The following is a 27,743-nucleotide window of genomic DNA, read 5'->3' as shown; positions in this document are numbered from 1 at the left end:
TGGCGGTACACACCGCTGCGCTCAAAATACACACACATCTCCAAAACACCGCCACATTGGACAATTAAAAAAACACACACCTGATACACATACAAACACCACTCCCACACACCCAACACAATATAAAAAACACACTCACATCACCCATAAACCCCTAAGAACAAAAATTCGAGACGAAGGAGACAGAGAGAGAGCACAGCAATAGACAACCCCACCACGCAGAGGCACACAACACCATCACCCACACAACATCCACGCACAAAACACCCCACACCACTATACATCACCACATTCATCACCACATACACCACCCCACACATCACCTACACCACCCCATGGCACGCCAAAGACACCCCAGGTTTTCGGAGGAGGAGCTCAGGGTTATGGTGGAAGAAATCGTACGGGTAGAGCCACAGCTATTTGGCTCACAGGTGCAGCACACCTCTATAGCAAGGAAGATGGAGCTATGGCGAAGAATCGTGGACAGGGTCAACGCAGTGGGACAGCACCCAAGAAATCGGGAGGATATCAGGAAGAGGTGGAACGACCTATGGGGGAAGGTGCGTACCGTGGTCTCCAGGCACAACATCGCGATTCAGGGTACTGGCGGCAGACCCCCACCCCCTCCCCCACAACTAACAACATGGGAGGATCAGGTCTTGACCATTATGGATCCTGAGGGCCTCGGAGGAGTCGGTGGAGGAATGGACACTGGTAAGTCAAATCTTAACTGTCATATCCCCCACCCTACCTGCATGCTATCACACACCCCCTCCCTCAGCCCCTCCCCTATCACTCCAACTCCTCACTAATGTACTAATAACACAAACCACCCATCCCAACACCAAGCCCTGCATGACACAACAAAGCATAGACACCCAGCACCAAAGCATGCCCACTGCACATACCCATAACAACCCCTAACCATCATCACACAAGCCCCCACACAGGAATGCTAGCACTGGGGTACACGCTCACCCACCCATTGCACACTATGACACACACAGATGCAATAATCATGCTTTTATACCCCTGCAGGACCACTATGTAACGTCACCAGACAGGAGGGTCCAGACATCTCTACCCCACCCACAGAAGAGGCCCACAGTGATGACAGCAGCTCTGGCCAACTGGATCCAGATGACCAGCCCGGACCATCGTGGGCCTCGGGACAGTCGGTTCCCCTCGCACAGGCACAGCCCAACACTGACCTTCCACCCTCTGGTAACACCAGCACAGCACCCACCCAGCGGGCCCATACCTCCGTACCCAGGACACACCAATCAGCTGTGTGTTCACCACTACAGGGAGCCCAGGATAACCCACCAACCCAACAACAACAGGAACCTGGGGGCAGTGGTAGTGGGCACACAGTCTAGGGGACGGAGGCACAGGAACACAGGGGAACTGGGAGGGCTGCTGTGCGACAGGGGGCGGACAGGCCAAGGGAACCCACTCTCCACGAGGCCCTCTCCTCCATCATGGGAGCATACCACCACTCCCAGGAGACGATGGCTACGGTACTGGCCAAGTTTCAGGAGACCCAGCGCCTGCAGGAGGAACAGTATTTGGGGTTCAGGGAGGAGCTCAGAACCATCAGCTCCGCCCTGGGCACCATCGTAGGGGTACTGAAGGACATACAGAAGACCATGAGGGACACCGTGGCACTCCAAGGGGCCCCTGACACTAGCCTGGACGATGAACTGCCCACCACCTCCGCCGGCGCTAGTGGACAGGACGCCCCGCCACAGGACCACCACACAAGCACCCCACCCCCTGCAGACGGAGAACCACCTCGCAAGCGGTCCCTGAGATCCAGGAACAGGACAGAGCAAGATGGCAAGACCCCCGCCAGGAAATGAGACCACCCTGATTGTCATCCCACTGTCCCACTTTGTTACCCTGTCCATATTGGAACTGCCCCAGCTCCACTTCCTATGCCCATATGGGCAGTGCACCTGTGAGACTAATAGAATGGACATTCCTCCACCATCACCCCTCACCATTTTGCCACCCCCTCCAATAATTAGCACTTCAATAAACACCCTTGAACCACAAAACAATCTGGAGTCAGTCTGTGATTTTGAAAATGTGTATTATCTATGACAATGACAAAATCCGTTCGAAAATGTAATGTCAACATACCTATGTCACATCACAAGCCCATGAAGGATGCAAGCAGATGACACACGTTGGTAACCACACCTGTGAAACCATAATGGAAATGTACAACTCAGTTAGCAAATACTGCTTCAAATTGACAGACAGGATAGAGGTAGAAGTGTGAAAGTAAATGTACTAGTAAAAAAATGTGTTCTCACCTGTGTGTCACTGGAAATATTGCTGTATGACAGAGTCCCTGTTGTCAATGTCTTCATCCTCTGCTTCCTCCTCATCACTGTCCACAGGCTCCACAGCTGCCACAACACTGTCATCTGGACCATCCTCCTGCAGAAAAGGCACCTGGCGTCGCAAAGCAAGACTGTGAAGCATAGAGCAGGCGATGATGATCTGGCACACATTCCTTGGTGAGTAGAATAGGGAACCACCTGTCATATGCAGGCACCTGAACCAGGCCTTCAGGAGGCCAAAGGTGCGTTCGATCACCCTCCTAGTCCGCCCATGGGCCTCATTGTAGCGTTCCTCTGCCCTGGACCTGGGATTCCTCACTGTGGTCAATAGCCATGACAGGTTGGGGTAACCAGAGTCCCCTAATAGCCACACCCGGTGCCTCTGGAGTTGACCCATAACATAAGGGATGCTGCTATTTCGCAGGATGTAGGCATCATGCACTGATCCAGGGAACATAGCATTTACCTGCGAGATGTACTGGTCTGCCAAACATACCATCTGTACATTCATCTAATGATAACTCTTCCGGTTCCTGTACACCTGTTCACTCCTGTGGGGGGGGGACCAAAGCCACATGGGTCCCATCAATGACACCTATGATGTTAGGGATATGTCCCAGGGCATAGAAGTCACCATTAACTGTAGCCAAATCCTCCACCTGAGGGAAAACGATGTAGCTCCTCATGTGTTTCAGCAGGGCAGACAACACTCTGAACAAGACGTTGGAAAACATAGGCTGGGACATCCCTGATGCCATGGCCACTGTTGTTTGAAATGACCCACTTGCTAGGAAATGGAGCACTCATAGCACCTGCACTTGAGGGGGAATTCCTATGGGATGGCGGATTGGTGACATCAGGTCTGGCTCCAACTGGGTACACAGTTCCTGGATTGTGGCACGGTCAAACCTGTAGGTGATGATTAAATGCCGCTCCTCCATTGTCAACAGGTCCACCAGCGGTCGGTACACCGGAGGATTCTGCCATCTCCTCACATGTCCCAGCTGACGGTGCCTAGGAAGGACAACAGCGACCACAGAGTCAACCAATTCTGAGGTATGTACCCACAGTTACACAGAACGCAACACAAAATACAAAATTCTTCCTGTATGTGTGTTGAGTCCAGGCCTAGGTATGTGTGACGCAGTTGTAAATGAAGCCATGTGGGCCCCTGAAATGGCAGATGCCTGACCTCTAAAGTGGGACAATGGGATGTGAGGTAACTGCACTGGCGTTGTACACCATCGCGGTAGGCGGTCGTAGACAGCGGCGCAATGCTGCATTGGTTAACATTGGACCCTATGGGTCCCAGGAGCCAATGACGAAGTGCGCCGGCGGTGATAATACGCACCGCCGCGGACGTGACCGCCATTTTCTATCTGTTTGATTACTCAATACCTGATCTTCGACAGGAGAGGACCTACACGGCAAGTGCTGCTGTGACCTCGGTCTGGAAGAGACAATGGCATGTGCGTCTGGGGAAAGGGCCCCTGCCTTCACTGCACAGGAGTTGGAGAAGCTCGTGGACGGGGTCCTTCCCCAGTACACGCTAATCTACGGTCCTCCAGACCAACAGGTGAGTACATAGGGTGCAAGTTGTATGGGCTATGCCTGGGTGGAGAGGGCTGGATGTAAGTAGGAAGGGGGCAGAGTTCTGCGAGCATGAAGGAGTGTGAATGCATGTGCCACATGGCAGGGGCAGGGATGTGGGCCACTCACTACGACGGTGCAGTTGGTAATGACTTCTTTTCTTCCCCTGTACATGTAATGTAGGTCAGCGCCCACCAGAAGAAGGATATTTGGCGTGCCATCGCCAAGGACGTCCGGACCCTGGGGGTCCACCAGAGACGGAGCACCCACTGCCGGAAAAGATGGGAGGACATTCGCCGCTGGAGCAAAAAGACAGCGGAGGCTCAGCTGGGGATGGCCTCCCAACGTGGGAGGGGTGCCCGTCGCACCATGACCCCCCTGATGTTCTGGATCCTGGCGGTGGCCTACCCTGAGTTGGATGGGCGCATGAGGGCATCACAGCAGACACAAGGGGGTGAGTACACTCACATTCTCATGACTTTGCGCGCAGTGGAGGGGTCTGGGTGGGGGAGGAGGGCTGTGTGTTTCCCTAGGCCGGGGCGAGTTCCGTAGGCTAGGCCCCTCCGTAATGCAGGCCATGTGCCACTCCACCGCACCTCTGTAGAGTGCCAACTACAGGTATACATGCCCCTGTGTCATCTATGTGGGCAGATGACACTCATAGCCATGTAGGCCATATCCCAGGAACTGCATCTGTAGAGGCCAAGAGCACGGCGTAGTGCAGGGGGCTGCTGTGTCTGTATTGTCCGCCAACGGTAGCGGTAAGCCATGCACTCAACTTGTCTTTCTTCTGTTTCCCCACCCCTTTTTGTGCTCTCCCTGTTCTTTTGTGCATCAGCATCATCAGGCAGAGGTACAGGGGCACCGGTGCACAAGGGGGCTGCATCCCACATGGCCATGGAGGGCCACACCACGGACTCAGAATACACCAGTGGGACAGAGGGCGAGGGGAGCTTCACGGCGGTCACCGGATCTGCAACCAGCGACACGGACTCGTCCTCTGATGGGAGCTCCCTTGTGGTGGCAGCAACATCTGTGCCCCCCACTTCTACAGGTACAGCCGCCACCCCCCCTACCAGCACCCCCCTCCCAGCAGCCCCTCAGCCTTCGCCCGTGCCCGCTCATCCAGGAGGGTGGGCATCACCTTCGCCCCAGGCACCTCAGCCCCTGCCCTTGTCACCCCTGCTGCCCTCAGTGAGGAGGCCATTGACCTCCTCCGGTCAATCACTGTTGGGCAGTCTACCATTGTGAATGCCATTCAGGGTGTAGAAAGGGAGTTGCAACACACTAATGCATTCCTGGAGGGCATTCATTCTGGTCAGGCTGCCCATCATCGAACCCTGCAATCTCTGGCCTCAGCACTGATGGCAGCCATTGTCCCTGTGTCTAGCCTCCCCCCTCCAACTTCCTCCACCCACAGCCAATCCCCTGTACCTCTGCCTATCCCAAGCACACCATCAGACCAGCCTGCACACACATCAACACACAAGGGAAGCTCTGGCAAACATAGGTACCACACATCCCACAGGCACACACACAAGCATCACCCACATTCAGACATTGCAACATCCACTGCCTCCACTGTGTCCCCCTCCTCGTCGTCGTCTCCCTCCTCTCTCCCCGTGTTGTCTACACTCTCACCTGCATGCACTGCCACTACAGCCACTAGGACTCGCACCAGAACACCCAGCACCACACCACACCCCACTCATCTCCACTCACCACCCCCACTACCATTTATACGTCCCCTGTGTCCTCTCCCAGTGTGTCTGTGACGCCCACCTCCCAAAGTACACAAATGCGGGCACACACACACCCAACATTCATCCACCTCACGACAGCCTCCAGAACATGCACCTGCACCCAAAGAATCAAAAGTTACACCTCCTACAACCATCTCCTCTTCCTCCACTCCCAGACCCCCTCCAGCTACCCGTCCCAGAGTTCGTCAGAAACTTTTCCTGAGCAACCTTGACCTCTGTCCCACCACCCCCCCCTCTCCAATTCATAGGTCCCGTACTAGCACCTCAGCCAAAAAAAGTCCGGTACCAGTGGTGCCTGTTAGAGGTATGTGGAGTGCACCGGGCACCAGGGCAGCCAGTGTGACACAGAGCCAAAGCACTGCCAGTCCACCCCCTGTGAAGCACCAGAAGTTGGACAGTGCCCGACGGGAGAGGGTGAAGACTCCTGCCGGCAAAGCCGCTCACAAGGGTCCCGGGGGGAGTGTCGAGTCAGCTGTGACTCCTCCCAAGGTGGGGAAGGGGCAGAAGAAGTCTCCAAAGTCTCGGAAGAGCAGCACGGCGGGGAAGGCCGCCTTCCTCCCTGCTGCCCAGGACGCCACTGCTAGCTCCATCGTCACTGGTCCGGAGACCACCGCCAGAGTCAGTGCCCAGGAGGGCAGCACAATCGTCACTGGTCAGGAGACCACCGCCCGAGTCAGTGCCCAGGAGGGCAGCACAATCGTCACTGGTCTGGAGACCACCGCCAGAGTCAGTGCCCAGGAGGGCAGCACAATCGTCACTGGTCAGGAGACCACTGCCAGAGTCAGTGCCCAGGAGGGCCCCGGCAGCCACAGCCCCGCTGGGCAATGAGGGACCGCCATGGCACACACCGCTGCACAGGTCAGAGACAGCAAAGTCAAGACCCGCTGAACAGGGCAAGCACCGCTGAACAGGGCAAAGACCGCTGAACAGGGCAAAGACTGCCATGGCAAGCACCGCTGAACAGGGCAAGCACCGCTGAACAGGGCAAGCACCGCTGAACAGGGCAAAGACCACTGAATAGGGCAGAGACCACTGAACAGGGCAGAGACCACTGAACAGGGCAGAGACCACTGAACAGGGCAGAGACTGCCATGGCAAGCACCGCTGAACAGGGCAAGCACCGCTGAATAAGGCAAAGACCGCCATGGCAAGCACCACTGAACAGGGCAAGCACCGCTGAACAGGGCAAAGACCGCTGAACAGGGCAAAGACCGCTGAACAGGGCAAAGACCACCATGGCAAGCACCGCTAAACAATGCAAGAACCGCCAACTCAATCATCGTTTGCCCATGTGCGGCAGGGGCAGTGACGGAACTGGGACCGTCACAGGGAGCGTGATGCACTCTGGGCACCAGTCCCCCTCCAAAACCAGTGGAGAATAGCATCCACTACCTGAGTCCTTAACAGGATGAAGCACCCTGGGCACCAGTCCCCCTCCAGAACAAGTGGAGACTGTTATCCACTTGAAAGACTGTGGCTTTGCACTCCCCAGGATGGTACAGTGGGCAAACCACCCACTGAAAAGACTTGTGAGACTGTGGCTTTGCACTCCCCAGGATAGAGCAGTGGGCAAAGACTTGTGAGACTGTGGCTTTGCACTCCCCAGGATAGAGCAGTGGGCAAACCACCCACTGCAAAGACTTGTGAGACTGTGGCTTTGCACTCCCCAGGATGGTACAGTGGGCAAACCACCCACGGCAAAGACTTGTGAGACTGTGGCTTTGCACTCCCCAGGATAGAGCAGTGGGCAAACCACCCACTGCAAAGACTTGTGAGACTGTGGCTTTGCACTCCCCAGGATTGAGCAGTGGGCAAACCACCCACTGCAAAGACTTGTGAGACTGTGGCTTGGCACTCCCCAGGATACATCAATGGGCATGGAGCCCCGTCGTGGATCTGGCGTGGTGCTGTCATCCGGCTGAGGTAGCCCTCCTTCCCTTCCCTTCCCCCTGAGGTGCCTGTTGCATTTCTATCTGATGCCCCTGCAGTGTTCTCTCCATTTCTGGACAGGTATCGTGTGTGGTCCTCACCCATGCATTTTGGGCCCAGTGGTCCATGGACATTGAAATGTGCATACCTGCACTACTAATCGTGATGTATATATTTGGAATGTGTATATATTTATGTATATATGAGCTTACTGTATTTTGATACATTACAATGGTTGTACTGACTTCCTTTTTGTCTTTGCATTCTTCCAGGGGGGGGGGGGTTGTGGGTTGTTACTGTGATGTTTGCAAATGCATTGGTGTGTGTGTTGTAGTGTGCGAGGGTCGGGGTGGGGGTGTTGCGTGTGTTTGTCCCTGACTTTTGCCTCCCCTATGTCGTAGGTGCAGTACTCACCGTTGTCTTCGCCGTTGCTGATGTTCGTAGAGGAGCAGGAAGACAATCGCAGGGAGTGTTTGGAGTTCTGGCTCCATGGTGCACTCCTTCCTCGTGGAGTGTGTTAAGGTGAGCGTTTTCCCATTGCAAAAGCTGTTTCCGCCGTGTTTTTATCCACGGTGAATCCGCCCCGGAAAAGGTGGCGGATTGGCCTGTTGTAATACTGAGGGCGGTACTTTGTCTTCCGCCTGTTTGTTGGCGGTGACCGCAGCGCTGCTTGTCTGTACCGCCGTGGCGGTCGGAGGTTTAAAGTGGTTATCTATGTTGGCGGTTTCCGCCACGGTCATAATTCCCTTTTTTGTTCCGCCGGCCTGTTTGCGGTATTACCGCCGATTTAACCCCATCCGCAGGGATGTAATGACCCCCAAAGTCACAGTGGGAGCTCTCTTAACAGTTGTAGTCTTGTCCCAAGAAGGGGGGAGTGGTGGGGGGGTCAGGAATGCTACTCGACTAGACTGACCAGTCAGCTGTTCCCAGGGTCCTCCGCTCATTCTGTTTCCAAGATGGCAGAATCAACTAGCCACCTGGCAGAGCTCTGGGCACCCCCCTAGGGAAGGAGCTGGACAGGGGGTGGTGACTTTGTGCTTCACACCAGAGCGGAAGACAGTTCACACCAGAGTGGGAGACTGAGGGTTCCTGCACTGGAAGAAATTGATTTTGGAAGTAGGACACCAAATGTGCCCTGCAAAAAAGTCTGGTGGAGCTCAGGAGCACCTCCACCTTCGCCCAGACACACCTATGGAAATCCTTTGTTCTGCCTTCCCCTGCCTGAGTTAAGCTCAGCAGCAAGAGGGCAGAACAGTGTCTGGAGTTGGCAGCAGCACTGACATGCACACAAACCCTGCAAGGCTGAACAGGCAGACATGGGGGATCCTCAAAGGAACCCCCAAAGTACATGGTATCATGCAACCAACACTAAAGCCGGTGTAGCTGCATGATTACAATATGTTTGATACCAAACAGGACTAGGTTCGGGGACACTGTAGTTGGATATCTTGTAATGACCAGTGTCCGCTACATACCTTAGAATAGTTTCCCTGCACTTCAAAAGCTCAGAAAAAGGAGTCTGGGGTTTGTAGTGGTACCTCTGTCATGCAGGGGTACCCTCACACTTAGAACCTTGCATCCTGCCTGGGCTGAAGGGCTTGCCTTATGTGTGGCTTATAGGGTCAAAGTGCAGTGACTGCGAAATTAGGTAAACCTTATATTTGGGGTGAAAGGTGGATGCACCATTTTACACAGGTCAAAAAGATCCTTCTTTCATATACCAAGGTCAAACTAGAAAGTCCTGCAGGACTAAACGGGCAAAGTACCCTTCCTTACAGGCATCACAGTCCAGGCAGTAGTTTCTGGTGAACGTGTGCAAGGATGCCCAAGTTGCTGCCTGACAGATATCAAGGACTGGAACTCTGCGTGCTATTGCAGTGGTCGCAGCTGTTGCTCTAGTGGAATGAGCATGCAAACCTTCAGGTGATTGCTTCTTGGCCAGGTGGCCCACTTCTTCACTGCCTGACCTTTCTTCACAGCCACATAACTGACAAAGTTGATCATCCAATCTGAACTCTTTTGCACAATCGAAATAGAACACCAAAACTCTTTCTGGGTCTAGGCAGTGGAGTCTCTCCACTTCCTCAGAAGGATGTGGGGTGTGTAAAAAGTAAGCAAGGAGATGGACTGGCCTACATGAAAGGGCTTGACCACTTTTTGTCAAAAAGAAAGCTCGAGTGCTAGAAGCACCACTTGTTCACGATAGATGGTACAGTAGGGTGGTTTAGATGACAATGCCTGCAGCTCACTCACCCTGCAGGCAGATATAATGGCTACAAGGAAGGCTGTTTTCAAATTGAGAAGCCTGAGAAAACAATTGTGTAGAGGCTTAAAAGGAGTGTACATCAAAAATGTCAAAACTAAATTCAAATCTCATTGGGGCATAATGAATGGAGATGGAGAAAACATATGAGTAAGGCCTTTAAAGAACCTATTTACAATTGGAGACGTAAACAAGGAAGGTTGGTCAGGTAACCTAAAAAATGCAGGATAACAGAAAAGGAACCTTTGAACGTGCCAATCACAGAACCCTGCTGGGAAAAAGAAGTAAAAACAAAAGACCCTCTGAAAAAGGGGCCTAAAGGGGGTCAACAGATTTCTCTGTGCACCATGCCACAAACTTTTTCCAAAAACAGGTGTATACCGGTTTGGTGGGGGGACACCTGGCTGCCAAACTAACATTACAGACTTTGGGCAGAAGGTCCAAAGCTGTCATCTGCCATTACTCTATTTCCACGCAAGAAGGTGGAGGCTGGACAGATTCAGGAGAACCCTCCCCTGCTTCTGCGACAGAAGACCTTCCCGAACAGCAGTCTGCTCAGAGGATTGATGGCCATGCTCAGTAGCTCGGGATACCAGAATCTTTGTGCTCAGTCCCGAGCTACAAGCATTACTTGGGCCGGGCTGTTTTTGATCTTCTTGAGAACTCCAGGCAGAAGTGCTATCAGAAGAAAGTCACATAAGAGGCCTGAATTCCACCTGAGACGAAAAACGTTGCTGACCGATTGCCACCTTGGAAACTCCAACACGCAATACTGCTGACACTACGCGTTCTCTGCAAAGGCGAACAGATCTAACCAAGGCTCCAACACTGCTGAAAAAGACCTTGTGCCACCTCTGGATTGAAACACCATTCATGATTAACCATGCATGGACTGCTGAGTTTGTCTGCTCTGGCATTCAGAGAGCCCCCCCAGATGTTGAACTACCAGAGATATGCCTTGACGTTCCAGCGTACCTGCCATCAATTTCGTGAACACCCGAGGGGCGCTGGTAAGGCCAAAGGGGAGCACGATGAACTGAAAGTGCCCATGACCTACCATAAACCGCAAGTAACGTCTGTGGGCGGGCAGGACGGGAGTAGAAAAATAAGTGTCCTGCAAGTCCAACGCTACAATCCAGTCTGCAGGGCCCAGGACAGAAAGGACCTGAGCCAGAGTGAGCATTCTGAAGTTCTCTTTCCGGCGGAAGAGACTGAGGACCCAGAGGTCTAGAATAGGACGAAGGCCCTTGTCCTTTTTGAGCACGAGAAAGGGAATAACAACCACAACCTACTTCTGGCACAAGGACCCTCTCTATGGCTCCCTTGGCCAAGAGAGCTGTAACCTCCTCCCAGAGAAGTGCCAAGTGATCCTTTGCTATCTGATAATAGGATGGTAGCATGACAGGAGGAGTAGTCTCGATGGGGAGGGAGTAGCCCCTTTGGACGATTTGAAAAAACCAACCTGTCTGTCGTGATGGATACCCAGTGGGGCAGGTGATGGTGAATCTTCCCATCAACGGGCGATGGACTAGGAAGGCTTGGAGGTGGGGGAGTGGGGATGGTATAGTGGGCCAACCGCTGCATCCCTGATCCATGTGGACGTTGGATCCCACGTCCTGGGCCATGCAGAGGCTGGGCATCATGTGCAGCAAGGTAATGCGAGGGAAATAGATGCGGTTGGGTACCCATTCGGTAGCCATGAAAGGGGCGAAAAGTGAACTGAGTGGGGTGAGGGGCTACTGCAAGGCCAAGGGACCGAGCCGTTGCCCAGGAGTCCTTAAAGCGTGCAAGTACTGAGTCCCCTTTGTCTCTGAAGAGACTGGTGCCATCAAAGGGAATTTCCATAAGTGATTTCTGGACATCCCCTGAAAAGCCAGACGTCCTCAAACAAGCATGGCACCGAAGGGCCACTGTTGATGCAACGGATCTGCCCAGTGAGTCAGAGGTGCCCAGCCCACATCGAATCTCGAACTTGGCTTTGTCTCTCCTGTCAGCATCAACTTGGGAGAGAATGGCCCTGGCCTCCTCCGGCAACCGTGGCAGCACCTGTGCGACTGTATCCCATTAAATATGGGTGTAGCGACCCAAAACATGCGGTGTTCATGGACCGCAATGCCAGACTGGAGGAAGAGAACATTTTCTTCCCAAGTTGGTCCTGTCATAATGATTCCCTGTTTGGAGGTGCGGAAGGAAATGCGCCAGACGAGGTAAACTAAGCATTGTCAGCTGGCTTTGTCTGCTCTGATGTTTAGGGAGCCTGCCAGATAATGAACCATCAGGGAAATGCCCTGATGTTGCAGCCACGTCCAGAGGTGCAGAGCCTCTTGACAAAGGGTCCATGACCCATTTCACCCTGAACGCCTGCACTACCTTCCTTTTGAGAGAGGGAAAAAATGCTTTCAAGGCAAGTCTGATTGCCGGACGTCCAACAGGTTTATGTGGAGTTCAGACTCCTCCGAAGACCAGACTGTTATGATTTCCGCCTCTTCCAGGTGGCTGTGCCATCCTGGCATTGAAGTTTCTGTCACTAATGTCAGACCTCCTTGGGGAAGGGAGAGTGATCAGACTCCGGCCCAATCGTGATTCGTTAGCCATCACTGCAGATCTCTTGCAGTTCCCTCCAAGATCTGGACCATTTCGGAGAGATTGTGATAATGCTGAGCCCACTGGAACTTCAGGTCCCACAGCAGAGCCTGCATATGCCATCTGGCTAGCGTCACTAGCAGGGTCCATGAGGTCTATCAGCCTCAGAGTCATTCACACCAAAATCCAGGATAGAGGCTGAGACATCGGTATCATAGCCTGAATATCACTGCTCAGGAGGATAAGCCCGAAACTGCAGTGTGTCCAGACCAGCTTCAATGAAAGGGAGTATCTGGGAAGGAGTCAGGTGTAACTTCTACACGTTTATAGTGAACCTCAGCGACTGCAGGAGATCTCCCAAAGTCTGGAGGTGGAAGACAACAGCCGAGGGCGAGCCCACCTTCAACAGCCAGTCATCTGGGTAGGGAAAGACTGAAACCCCTGACCTGCGGAGATCAGCTGTGACCACTGCCATCACCTTGGTGAACACCCGAGGGGCACTGATAAAGCTAAAAGTGAGCCTGGTGACTGACAGTGCTTGTGGCCCACCGTGAACTGCAAGTAACATCTGTGGGCAGGCAGGACGGGGATATGAAAGTAAGCGTAAAGCAAGTCCAATGCTACTGTCCAGTTTCCTGCGTCAAGGGTAGATAAAACCTGAGTCAGAGTGAGCATTTTGAACTTCTCCTTCCTGAGAGAAAAACTGAGGGACCAAAGGTCTAGGATAGGGCAGAGGCCTTATCCTTTTTGGGCACTAGAAAGGAGCGTGAATAACAACCACAAACTACTTAGGGCACAGAGACCCTCCTCTCTATGGCTCCCTGGGCCAAGAGAGCCCAAACTTCCTGTTGGAGAAGTGGCAAGCGATTCTCTGTCATTCAATCGTAGGATGGTGGCATGGATGGAGGGGTAGTCGTGAAAGGGAGGAAGTAGCCCCTTTATACTATCTGCTAAACCCACTCATCTGATATGATGGACTCCCAGTTGGGTCTTGGAGCTTGTATTCTAAAGGGTCCAGCGACTTCTCTCCTTTCTCACCGTAACTCAGCCCATACTAATTAGGCTCAAGATCAGACAAAGGGGGCAAGGTCCCTGCCGGTGTTGTATGATGCCCATCCGGCTCCATGTCAGAGTCTGGAATGAGGAGGGGGATGGCGCCGCCTGGGGGAATGAGTCATGACAGGAGTGTCAACGTCAGAACTGGCACTGGGGGGGGGGGGGAAGGTCGAAGTGGTACAACCAAGGCCAATTTGAATACAGGAATGGATCCATGTGTGCCCCTCGGAGCCAAGGCTGAAGATGCCGGCACAGAACCCTGCGTAGTGTCCTAAAGCGTGCTAGCGAAGTCAGACTGCCCAAAGATGAGGTGCATGGCCTCATAAAATTCTTTTAGCTGGGCAGGGGTTGCTTCCGCTCCCAGAAACCCAGGGAAGCCAAAGTCAGCCCAGCCTAGATTGAGGACGCTCCCTCTCCCTCACTGGCCGACGTACAAGGTGAATGCAAAGTTCGTTTGGCCTTCCTCAATGACTTCTTATGCCTTGACTTAACCAAACGTCCCAAGGACTTGTATTGAGATGAAGAAGATAGGGGGGCTCTGCCCTCCATCCCGAGATCTTCCTCTCGACCGAGATCAGGACTTATGGGGAGCCGAGCGCTTGGCCACCACCAGCTTTAGGGACCGCTCCACCAAAGGCTCTGGATTCATGGCCCGGCAGTAGGAGCACGACTTAAGGTCATGATCGCACTCCAGACACCAAAGGCATACTAGGTGCGGATTTTCCACCGACATTGGCCTATGACAGGACGTGCAGGGCCCCGAACGCAGTCTTCCTACATGACATCCTCGACACACCAGAAAAAAACTTCAACAAAAAGTCAAAAAACACCAGTCAATAATTGACTGACGGGTAGCTCTCTTCAGATCAGCATTGGTTGGTTTGTAAAGAAAAAAATGGACATTAGCATACTGGGGTGGTGCCTATATAGGACCTGCAATGTCATATCCGGCACAGCCGATGATGGACGCGGAGACTAGCAATGCCACCTATCCGCGCTCAGGGGTCCTGCTCAAGAAAAATCTTGTCATCTAGACTGACACATAGGGAAATTCAAAAGGTAAGGAATCTGAAACTAGAAGTCTCTATCAGATACAGGTGGCATTAACATTTGGACAAGTAATCAAAAAGCTTGGTACCAAGCAAAGCATAGACTTATGTAGATAAAGCCTCCTTTTCTCACACAGAAAAGATAGCTTGAAGAGGCTACAGGCCAGATGGGCAAAACAGAGTCTTAACCAAAATGTGGTGGGGCACAGGAAGCCAATAAAGTAATTTATAGTCTCCAGCTTCAGAGCCTACTTTGAGAAGATCACTTACCATGCCTGCTTTCCCATGTCAGTGTTAGTATTCCTGTATAACTGTCCTATTGTCCTTTGTCAGTGTCCTAATGGGTGGCCCCGAGTCAGTATCTAAGGCCCAGGAGCATTCATGTTTATACTGCTATCCCACTGCACGTATCAAAGCGTTAATGTCTCGATGTCAGTGTTGGCATCCGAGTGTCGTGGCCTAGTGTCTGTACCCCTGCATCACTGCTTGCATCCAAGTGTTCATGTTCCACTATCAGTGTTGGTATCCCTGTGTCAGCATCTCAGGTCACGGTGTATGCCCCTGCATTAGTGTTCCACTGTCACCATCTCCATATTAGTATCAATGCCCATATGTTCTACGGTCAATATTGGTTTCTTTTGGTCAGGTCAGTGTTGATGGCCCTATAATAATGTCTTAGTATCATTTACATAGTGCCAAGATTTTGTGTATTTGTCTGAGTCGTGTTGTCAGTGCCTCAGTGTAAAACGTTCTGTGTCATTGCTCATGTGTTGCTTGTCAGCGTTGATGCCCCTGTGCTAACATCAATGTTCTAATGTCAGTGCCTTGGCAGGGTGACCTATAATGTATTTACATTGTACCTGTACCATGCCAAGCCTATGCGAAAGCAATAAGGGTAAAAAGGAGCAGCAATGATGGGATGAAATGGCCCTGGGGGTAAACCTAGATAAAAGATCTCTGGTGGCACCAGAAACCAAGCATTAGCAGAGCCAGTAGGTCATGCTTTGGGACCTACTGGCTTAGCCAATTGCTTTTGGTAGTGCTGAGATGCTGTAGAGCAGAGTCAATAAAAAACAAATAAAGGGCACGATGGCCATCAAGTCATTTCACTAACATGTGCCTGTGTAATAAATATGAGCAGGCCAGCAGACTGACATAGGCACTATTTGCTTTTTTTTATTTTTTTTTATCATCAATCCAAGATGGGGCAGGCACTGCTTGGATTCATAAATAAAAGGAAATATATATATATATATATATGTATATATATATATTTTTTTTATTGAGAAGAAAGCAATATTTTGTTCTTTTAAAAAAGTACAGCATGTTATTATTGGGCATAACACAGAAAAGGGGAGGAAAGGGAACAGCAGCACATGGGGGCGGAGAGGTAGCACAGTTGGATGAGGACACCACGGGCGAGAAAGAGAAACATGGAGCGGAATCTGGAGGAGAAGAAACACAATGACGGGAGACAGAGAAAGAAAGCAGTGCGAGGTGCTGGCTAGATGTGATGCAATTGGCTTGGGCAATTGCTTTTGGTAGTGTTGCACAGTGCAAGGAAGCTGTACAGCACAGTCAAAATAACAAAACAAAAAAGGACATGATGGTCATTAACCCCTTAGCTGCTGGGCCTTTTCCCCCCCAGTGCTGAGCCCTTTTTTGGCTATTTGGGGTAGTTCGCGCTTAAGGCTTCATAACTTTTTGTCCACATAAGCTAACCACGCCAAATTTGCGTCCTTTTTTTCCAACATCCTAGGAATTCTAATGGTACCCAGAGTTGGTGGTTTCCCCTGGAGGAGACCAAGAAAATAGCCAAAATACAGTGAAAATTTTGTTTTTTCCAAAAAAATGGGAAAAAAGGGCTGCCGAAGAAGGCTTGTGTTTTTTTCCCTGAAAATGCCACCAACAAAGGGTTTCTGGTGCTGAAATCACTATCTTCCCACCTTTCAGGAACGGGCAGACTTGAATCAGAAAACCAAATTTTTCAACACAAATTTGGCATTTTACTGGGACATACCCCATTTCTACTATATTTGGTGCTTTCAGCCTCCTTCCAGTTAGTGACAGGAATGGGTGTGAAACCAATGCTGGATCCCGGAATGCTAAACATTTCTGAAAACTAGACAAAATTCTGAATTCAGCAAGTGGTCATTTGTGTAGATCCTACAAGGTTTTCCTACAGAAAATAACAGCTGAAATAAAAAAATATTGAAATTGAGCTGAAAACAACAGCCATTTTTCTTTATGTTTTACTCTGTAACTTTTTCCTGCAATGTCAGATTTCTGAAAGCAACATACCGTTTTGTCTGCTGGACTCTTCTGGTTGCGGGGATATAAAGGGCTTGTAGGTTCATCAAGAACCCTAGGTACCCAGAGCCAATAAATGAGCTGCACCCTGCAGTTGGTTTTCATTCTATACTGGGTATACAGCAATTCATTTGCTGAAATATGAAGAGTGAAAAAGAGGTATCAAGAAAACCTTTGCATTTCCAAAATGGGATCAAGATAAGGTTTTGAGGAGCAGTGGTTATTTGCACATCGCTGAATTCCGAGGTGCCCATACTAGCATGTGAATTGCAGGGCATTTCTCAAATAGACGTCTTTTTTACACACTCTCTTATATTTGGAAGGAAAAAATGTAGAGAAAGATAAGGGGCAATAACACTTGTTTTGCTATTCTATGTTCCCCTAAGTCCCCCGATAAAAATGATACCTCACTTGTGTGGGTAGGCCTAGTGCCCGCGACAGGAAATGCCCCAAAACACAACATGGACACATCCTATTTGTTTTATAGAAAACACAGCTGTTTTTTTCAAAGTGCCTACCTGTAGATTTTGGCCTCTAGCTCAGCCGGCACATAGGGAAACCTACCAAACCTGTGCATTTCTGAAAACTAGAGACCTAGGGGAATCCAAGGAGGGGTGACTTGCGGGGCTCGGACCAGGTTCTGTTACCCAGAATCCTTTGCAAACCTCAAAAAGTGGCTAAAATAACACGTTTTCCTCACATTTCGGTGACAGCAAGTTCTGGAATCTGAGAGGAGCCTCAAATTTCCTTCCACCCAGCGTTCCCCCAAGTCTCCCGATAAAAATGATACCTCACTTGTGTGGGTAGGCCTAGCGCCCGCGACAGGAAACGCCCCAAAGCGCAACGTGGACACATCCAAATTTTTGGAAGAAAACAGAGGTGTTTTTTGCGAAGTGCCTACCTGTAGATTTTGGCCTCTAGCTCAGCCGACACCTAGGGAAACCTACCAAACCTGTGCATTTCTGAAAACTAGAGACCTAGGGGAATCCAAGGAGGGGTGACTTGCGGGGCTCGGACCAGGTTCTGTTACCCAGAATCCTTTGCAAACCTCAAAAAGTGGCTAAAAAAACAAGTTTTCCTCACATTTCGGTGACAGAAAGTTCTGGAATCTGAGAGGAGCCACAAATTTCCTTCCACTCGGCGTTCCCCCAAGTCTCCCGATAAAAATGATACCTCACTTGTGTGGGTAGGCCTAGCGCCTGCGACAGGAAACGCCCCAAAGCGCAACGTGGACACATCCAAATTTTTGGAAGAAAACAGAGGTGTTTTTTGCTAAGTGCCTACCTGTAGATTTTGGCCTCTAGCTCAGCCGGCACCTAGGGAAACCTACCAAACCTGTGCATTTCTGAAAACTAGAGACCTAGGGGAATCCAAGGAGGTGTGACATGCGGGGCTCAGACCAGGTTCTGTTACCCAGAATCCTTTGCAAACCTCAAAAAGTGGCTAAAAAAACAAGCTTTCCTCACATTTCGGTGACAGAAAGTTCTGGAATCTGAGAGGAGCCACAAATTTCCTTCCACCCAGCGTTCCCCCAAGTCTCCCGATAAAAATGATACCTCACTTGTGTGGGTAGGCCTAGCGCCCGCGACAGGAAATGCCCCAAAACACAACGTGGACACATCACATTTTTTCATAGAAAACAGTGCCTACCTGTGGATTTTGGCCTCTAGCTCAGCCGGCACCTGGGGAAACCTAGCAAACCAGCACATTTTTTAAAACTAGAAACCCAGGGGAATCCAAGGAGGGGTGACTTGCGGGGCTCGAACCAGGTTCTGTTACCCAGAATCCTTTGCAAACCTCAAAATGTGGCTAAAATAACACGTTTTCCTCACATTTCGGTGACAGAAAGTTCTGGAATCTGAGAGGAGCCACAAATTTCCTTCCACCCAGCATTCCCCCAAGTCTCCCGATAAATATGATACCTCACTTGTGTGGTTAGGCCTGGTGCCTGCGACAGGAATAGATCACACAACGGTCAATGTTGGTCCTTACGTGAGGCAGCTGTTGACCCTGGGGTGATCCATTCCTGACACAGGCACTAGGTGCAGGCACTCAAGTGGGGTAGTGTTTTTATCAGGACAGGTGAGGAGTCACTGGGTGGTAGGAATGTTGTGGATCCCAGCATATTCCTGTAGTTTGTGTGACAGAAATGCGAGAAAAATTGAGTTTTTTTTCAACATTTCAGCTTTGCAGGGTATTCTGGGTAAGAAAACTTTGGGGAATCCACACAAGTCACACCTCTGTGGATTCCCCCGAATGTCTAGTTTCCAGAAATGTTTGGGTTTAGTGTGTTTCTCTATATGGCCGCCGAATTCAGGACCAAAAACACAGGTGCCTGCCTTACAAAACCAGTTTGTTTTGCCATAGACAATTTTGATGTCTTCTCAATATGATTTGGGTGGTGGAATTTGGGGCTGAACTAAATTGGGGAGCTCCCAAGAGAGCACTCTCTCTCTGCTTGCCGCCGCATTCACCTGCTCTCTGGGTTGGCCTAACCCACTATTACCCAGTTGCACGAACAGCTTGCGAAGGGACAGCAGGACTGTCCTCATCACCTCCCTCATAATGTACATGGTAGAGGAGTTATCGAATGGGACTCCTCTGACTGAAAAATCACTCCCAGAGTCTGCGCCATTGTCCTATCCCTCAGATGCTGTCTCAGTATCTGATGTCTCAGTCTCTGATCCTATGTCAGAGCGGTCCTCTATAACCCGAGTGCAGGCAGCAGTCATCCATCAAGATGCCATCTCTGCTATTGGCTAAACTGTTGCTCTAAAACACTAGCCTACGTAGACAGTCACAAAATCGATGGTGTGTGTGAGATACGTGCAACAGTAGAGGCCACCTTACCTGCGCTTCTTCCCTCAATCAGCACGTACTTTCAAGACACTCAAAAAACACCTTGTCACATACCATTCGTCACAGTCTTTAGCACCTCCTGCGCCCAGTCCAACAATCATTATTGGTGCTCCCACTCCCTCCTCCTCGGATTCCCTCATTACCACCCAGCAAAAGTGCCCTTCATCTCTCCATAGACTTTACTAATGTACTCAGCTATTTACATAAAATACAGATGTGCTCTTTGCAGTAGGCATATAAACCTTCTGCGCTTCTTTATGGCACTAAAACTGCCACTAGACAAGTCGGACCCTTTTCCCCCCAGGGAAACCACACACATATTGACAAAAGTGATATATATATGACAGCCAACCATCTGAAACTCAACTCAAGCAAAACCGAAATAATCCTCTTTGGCCCACACAAAAACACCTGGGACCCCTCATGGTGGCCCACCACGCTAGGCCCTGCACCCACCCCCGCCAACCACGCACGCAACCTCAGCATCATCCTAGACTCCTCCCTCTCGATGACCCAACAAATCAACGCTCTTACCTCCTCATGCTTCAACAAACTCCGTATACTGAAAAACATTCAAATGGATCCCCACAGAGACCAGAAAAACTGTCACTCACGCACTCATCAGCAGCAGGCTTGATTACGGAAACGCCCTCTACGCCGGCACCACTCTAAAACTCAAGCGCAAACTACACGCATCCAGAACTCAGCAGCACGACTCATCCTCGACCTCCGCCGACACGAACACATCTCTCCACACCTCAAATCCCTCCACTGGCTCCCCATTGACAAAAGGATCACCTTCAAGATCCTCATCCTCGCACACAAATCACTCCACAACACAGGCCCTGCCTACCTCAACGAGAGTCACCTTCCACACCCCCACACGAAACGTCCGCTCAGCTGACCTCTCTCTCGCCTCTGTCCCCAGCATCAAACACACCACCACCGGGGGCAGATCCTTCTCCTACCTTGCACCCAAAACCTGGAACGCCCTCACAACCCACCTGCGATCGGGGTGCCCAGGAAACCTGAAAGTGTTTCCTGACCCCGATCGCAGCACAGCTGCGACCGGGGGCTAGGAAACACTTTCAGGAAGGCCTCGTAAGAAAGGGGAGTGTCTCCCCTTTCTTACGAGGCCTTCCCGAACGTGTAAAAGGCCGTTTTCCCCATCAAAGCAGGAAGCGGCCGCAAGGCTGCTTCCTGCTTTGATGGGGAAAACACCTTTGAAACGTCAGCGCGCGGAAGCTTCCGTGTCTCCCGAGGGAATTTAAAAAGAAAAAAAAAAAAATCCTCAGGTGCGACGCACCCGAGGATTTATTAATGCCCTTCCTGGTGTCGGCCACTGGTCGTGACCCGCACCAAAGAGGTTAAGTCATTCCACTGACGTGTGCATGTATCATAAAACATGAGCATGCCAGCGGACTGACATGGGTACCATTTGCTTTCTTTTTCTATTTATCAATCTAAGATGGAGTGGGTACCACTTGGATTCATAAATAAAAGAAAAAGGTTTTTTTGGAAGCAGTGTTTTAAAAAGAAGGAAAAAAAGGAAAAAAGCAATGTATGCTATGAGTGGGCATAACACTGAGGAGGGGAGGAAAGAGAAAAGCAGCACAATGTGGTTGGGGAGGCCACACAGTTGCGAGAGGACACCACTGACAAGAGAGCAACATGGAGTGCAGAGTATGGGAGAAAAAACTCAAGGACAGGAGACAGAAAGAAAGCAGTGCAAAAGGGAGACAACTGGAAAACCAATGCACACAAGGTGTGCTTACTCCAAAAGAAACGCAAGACTCACACGAGGTGGGTGGCGAGAAAAGCACACAGATGAAAGAGCAACAAGGAGTGGAAGAAAAAGCACAAATGAGAGAGCTGGAGAAAGCTACAGTTAGAGTTATCTCAAGTAACTATAACTTGTGCCCTAAGGTAAATCTAACTCGCGCCCCCACCAAGCACAGTTTTCTCATAAATAATCTTACTGCAAATGTTACACAGATATTAGCAATGATGTTATCAAAGATGTCATGAGTGATGTATTACGTGGGGTAACTAGCAGTGCATTGCGAGGGCGTGAGTTATAGTTACCTTAAGGCACAAATTATAGTTACTTGAGATAACTTACTAGAACAGGTGCATTTCTATGGTTTTGTACGTTTAAATTGTGAGCCTAACTAGAACATCCCTATAACCTTTGGTTTTTTAAGTAAACTTCTAAGTTTTTTTAATTCTATTTCCTAAATATAAAGTCCCAGTAACCTTTGTTTCTTTCACTGAATTTCCGCAGCTTTTTTAACGCACAGTAATTTTCATTACTATACGTTAATCCAACCACAACGTGCACGGCCTTTGGCTGTATTCTGCGACAGTTGGTAGAAAGGATTATCTTCAATTTCTCAAAAACTACTGAACGGATTTACACCAAATAACAAAAAAGAAACAAAAGAAAAAAGAGCTACGTTTCTGCCACATTTAGCATGATTCCGTCTAGTGGTTTGGGCAATATCGCTGTTCAAAATCTCTATGGAAAAATGAATGGGGAAAATGTGTTTTAGGGCCCCCCCCCCATTTTTCTTGGCCCCAGCTTGATGGATCATCCTGCAACTTTCCAGAGAGCAGCTGATGTGAGTGTCATATTTTCTTGGAAAGTTTTGTGAAGATTCATCAAACAGCACAAAAGCTATTAGCAAAACAAAAAATGCTTTTTCTATAGAAACTAAGGGCCAGATGTAGCAAACTGTTTGCGACTCGCAAACAGCGAAAATCGCCGTTTGAGACTCGCAAATGCGTGTTTGCTATGCAGAACTGCATTTTGCGAGTCGGAACCGACTCGCAAAATGCATTTCCGAGTCGCAAATAGGAAGGGGTGTTCCCTTCCTATTTGCGACTCGCAGTGGTATGCAATTCCATTTGCGAGAATGGAGTCGCAGTTAGCATCCACTTGAAGTGGATGGTAACCCACTCGCAAACGGGAAGGGGTCCCCATGGGACCCCTTTCCCTTTGTGACTGGACCCAAAATTATTTTTTCAGAGCAGGCAGTGGTCCAAGGGACCACTACCTGCCCTGAAAAAATCCTAAACTAAAGGTTTCGGTTTTTTTTTCTAAGTGCAGCTCGTTTTCCTTTAAGGAAAACGGGCTCCACTTGGAAAAAAAAAAAATGCTTTATTTAAAAGCAGTCACGGACATGGAGGTCTGCTGTTCCCAGCAGGCCTCCATCCCCGTCAGTGCCCAGAGTCACTATGGGGGCGCAAATTGCGACTCACCTCATTAATAATAATGAGGTGAGTCTTTGCGACCCCATAGCGACTCGCAGAAGGTGTCTGAGACACCTTTCTGCATAGCAAATTGCAATTTGCGAGTCGCATGGACTCGCAAATTGCAAGTCGAAATTTGCTAGTTTCCTACATCTGGCCCTAAGTCCTAACCATACGAGACGCTGCAGATTCACATGCTGTGCATTATCCTGCCATCTAGTGTTGGGCTCGGAGTGTTACAAGTTGTTTTTCTTCGAAGAAGTGTTTTCGAGTCACGAGACCGAGGGACTCCTCCCTTTCGGCTCCATTGCGCATGGGCGTCGACTCCATCTTAGATTGTTTTCTTTCCACCATCGGGTTCGGACGTGTTCCTCTTCGCTCCGTATTTCGAATCGGGAAAGTCAGCTAAACATCGAAAATTTGACGGTATTGTTCGCGCTCGGTACCGGTTTAGTGTTAGAGTATCGACACCGATAGTTGAAGCGCTCCGACGGGCCTTCGGGGCTTCCGCTCTTCAGGGTGGCCTTGTTGGCCCGACCGCATCCATCGACGAAACTAATGGACCGGACCCCCTTCCACTTCTGTCCGAACTGCCACTCAAAGTATCCTTATACAGACCAACACTTGGTCTGTAATCTGTGTTTATCACCAGAACATAGGGAGGATAGTTGTGAGGCCTGTCGGGCGTTTCGATAAAAAAAAAACCCTACGTGATCGAAGAGCGAGAAGACTACAAATGGAGTCAACACCGAGAGAACAACTCGACGTCGAAGAGCAGGAAAGAATTTCCATCCAGGGGACGGACTCTGACGAATCCGAAAGTGAGCGACCCACGACGATGCAGAAAACAGTGAGTAAAACTGCCCCGTCCAAAACTCACACAAAGATCGTTAAGGCCAAGGGGATGCCACCGCCAGCAGGCCATGGCTTAACCCATCGAAAAGAAGGTGACCAAACATCAGCACCAAAAAAGCCCAAAGAATTGCCGAAGACATCCGACTCCGGTCGAGATTCAGGCACCAAACGATCTTCGACAAATGAAAAAAGTGAATATTCATCCACAATCACCATCAGGTGATGTTCATTGACCGAAAAAGTTGAAGGCTATTATCTCCCAAGCATGCTTTGGGAGTTCTGACATGTACAAAGTATGTTGAGGAACATTTGCAGAAGGGCAGTTACACAGACGAAAGGCATTGAGTTCTTTTTCAACCCTTTCATCTAAATATGGAAACAAAACTCTGTCTCAAATACCTCTTTTTGTGGCAACAATACCACAATGTCCTTTGTGAGCCACTTCAATTACTTATTGTCACAGACTCTCTGGAATCTGGATTCTTGCCCCTCGCCGAATAACTCCCTTCTGATTTATGGACAGTTTATCTTTGACATTTCTGTATTTTTTAAATTTACTCTCATTGGTGAAAGGTTGAGTATGTCAGTTCCATAACTGATGTATAATTATGTCTTTTAACTTCAGTATGTCACTATCATGGCAGTATTGATCTCCACTAACAAGATAGCAGCTGGTATATTTTATTTTACAATGAAATGAATGTAGGCTTCAGCTATCTTGGATAGAGTATCTTGCTATGGAAAAGTAGTCAGCAGGATTTTGAGCCTTTCCTGGATGACGCGAAATGGCATATTCGTACTATTAAAATTGTAGTCCCCATCGTTCAATGCAGGAGGCATTTTGGCTTTTGGATTGCCAATGATGTTCAGTAAAGCTTGATGATAAGTTACCAGCGTATAAGGTTTCCTGTAGAGGAATACATGGAAATGTTCACAAGCCCATACTACCACCTAACTTTCTTAGATTGTGAGTAAGCATATTCTGTTTGGGACAAATGACTACTAGCATATGCCACAATATGCCTTCGAGTATTTGGGTGTTCACTTTGCTGTGTAAGGATAGTGCCTAACTTGACTGTGCTAGCATCAACAACACCCTCTGTATGAAGCTTTGGACTGAAGTGTGCCATTTCAGCAGCATTTTCAATGGCATGTTTGATTCTCTTAAAACTTCTCTCACATTCTTGTGACCATTGAAATGAAACATTTTTCTTTGTCAACTCTTGTTGTTACGAAATGCGCGACATGCATCTGGGTGTACACTGGCTGCATGCGCACTGGCAAGCAGAAGGCAGTAAACTGCTTCTTGCCTCCCACACTCCTGCCGCTCCCCCTCACCTGGGCTCTATGATTCTGCGTCTTCCTGATGGCTGAATTTGCACATGAGGGATCACAAGATATTGTACTTGTGTGCGGCTCCTTTAAAAGCTGCATCCTACATTGAAGCTGCAGTTGGCTTCAAGCTACTTCTGGGACTCTGGGCACCTTGTTCTGGCATTTTTATGACTTTTTGAATCCCTGTAATGCAATCTTGTTTTTCCCCTTCTCTCGATATCTTTTGGATTAGTTATTTCATTTTTCCTGCTCAAGTTCTCCCAAACACCAGAATCTTCATATATTATTTTCCTTTTCTTTGGAAGACTTCTTCGACTGCTTGCACTCCCTTATCTGCGTTATGGACTCCATCTGCCACCAGGAAACCTACATCAAGGTGTATATTACTAGTGAATGATGCCTTGGAAGGGTGATGAGCAGTGGGGAGATAGTGGACGATGATGCTCCACTAACGGTGCTCTTGAATCCCCGGTTGGTGCTTGTCTGTGGTGGCTCAACTTTGCGAGTCAGTCTTCTCTTGCCCTTCACCCTTTCACTTACCGTGCCCCCTGTTTTCCTCTGGATACATTGTTTAGCATGTCCAGATTGTGCTGAATCTTGTTCCCTGGTGAAACTGATGGGACTATCTTCGCCCATGCAGCTTCCTGGTCTTCAGGTGAGTGGAGTCCTGAAATTCGTAATGGAGCAGTAACAGTGGCAAAGTCTTCTGTGTATCTTGAACATAACTGGCCATGCCAAGAAATGAACATACTATAGAAATATCTTGTGGATTATCAGCAATTGACATCCCTTGCACTTTCACAGGATCAGATGTCATACCCCCATTAGAAAATATATTGCCAAAGAATTTCACTTTGTCTTGTGGAACTCATGCTTATCTGCATTCAAAGTCAAATCAGCATCATTAAGTAAACAGCATACTTGAGTGAGAGTTCTATCATGTGCCTTCTGTGTAGCTCCAAAACCTCGTGTCATCATTATAACAGAATGCATTCACAACAGGCTGTATGATACGTCAAATGACATCTTGGAAAACTTCTGCAGCCAATGACACACCAAAACGAAGTCTTTCATATCGAAACAGACCAGCATGTATAGAACAGATTGTAATGTACCTGCAATTTTCTAGGAGTTCCAACTGATAACCTTTATTTGAATCAAAGCGAGAGAAGACCTTTGCACCATTTAAATAGTTCACTTTATGTCTCTTCAGGCATTATATTTATCAATGCATCACTGTCGATAATGAATGGTATCAAACAACCATTTATTTTTAATGTAATCTTTGGATAGTGTTTGCAGGATTTTGGTGCTTTGGCAGGTCGACTTTTCTTTGAGTGACATTTTTCTTTACATGTACCTACATGCGCACGTTTTTCTGAGGTAAACATCGACATGGCACAGCCATCTTCCTCACTTTCACTTGATATTGAGGTGGAAGAACTGTTTGGCAATGATTTAAATGACAATTGTCTTTGTTCAGTGGCGATCTGCCTCCACTGATGTCACTGCTTGGCCTTGTGGACTTGTGTGGAGCGTTGCATCTGGACCATTCTGGCGGCCATTTTGTCTTCACGCCATGACACAATTTTTCCTTCACTTTACAAACTGTGACAAAATGGTTCTCTTTCCCACAGCCTTTACAAATTTGTTCAATGGCGGGACATTTATTTTTGTGTGGAAATGAAAACCCACATCTAGAACATAATTTCTTTTTACATGTAGCCATCACTCTATGACATTCAGTCTGTTGCTTTGGCTTACTTTTCACACTCATGACTGACTCACTCTGGGCACCTCCGGCCTGCATGGCAGCAGCTGTTTTTCAGCACGCTCTTCAGCTCTGGCAGCCATTAACACTCACTTCAGACTAAGAATTTCTCTCAGCATTCATCTTCTGAATGAATCTGACAAGCATACATCAATAATTTTAAGGCATATAGCTTCTTCATCATCAAATTCTGTGAACTTACAGTGTTTGATGATTGTATTAAGTCTCTCCACAAACTAATACATAGTTTCACCAACTCTTTGACATTTGACTGAAAATGTATCTTTCAAAATTGATGTTTGGTATTGGAATAAATTTGACATTCAATGCTTCTTTGATTTAAATGTGTGTGGCTTCTTCGTCATTTCCTTTATGACTTCTGTCACACTATCACCAATAAGATTTTTGAGATACTTGATAATCTTTCTCGACACAGGTGGCCCGCACAAGCAGTTTGCTTGATTCACGGCAAACTCTCAGGGAGAGCATGATCGTTCTTTGGGTTACTTATCCCCTATCTCATCTCCAGTTGTAGTGTCCTCCCTTGCCTGGGTATCCACCAATGACTACACCACACACAGAGCTGAATAGTACAAAAATGTATTTTTCTGCAAGTAAAGCAGAACTCAACATTCTAAACCAAGCTTTCATTGCATTCCGTTCTAACACCTACGTCACTCTGCTACAGAATCCGTTCAGAGCCAAAAGGGTTCTATCATAAAACTCGTTGGACACTATACTATCTTTCTCAATATTTTGCCTGCTTACTCTGTCCCC

The 27,743-nt window shown here is 49.0% G+C and overlaps 1 protein-coding gene across 4 annotated transcripts in view; it reads right to left on the bottom strand.

The window, feature by feature from the left end:
• The window catches only part of ZDHHC1 (zinc finger DHHC-type containing 1), a 698,520-nt gene that overhangs the window by 326,789 nt on the left and 343,988 nt on the right, over window positions 1–27,743 (bottom strand). The gene's annotated exons all lie outside the window — the stretch shown is intronic.

This window comes from Pleurodeles waltl, chromosome 12, assembly GCF_031143425.1.
Source record: "Pleurodeles waltl isolate 20211129_DDA chromosome 12, aPleWal1.hap1.20221129, whole genome shotgun sequence".
Lineage (NCBI taxonomy): Eukaryota > Metazoa > Chordata > Amphibia > Caudata > Salamandridae > Pleurodeles > Pleurodeles waltl.
This window is presented reverse-complemented; position numbering and strand designations above follow the sequence as displayed.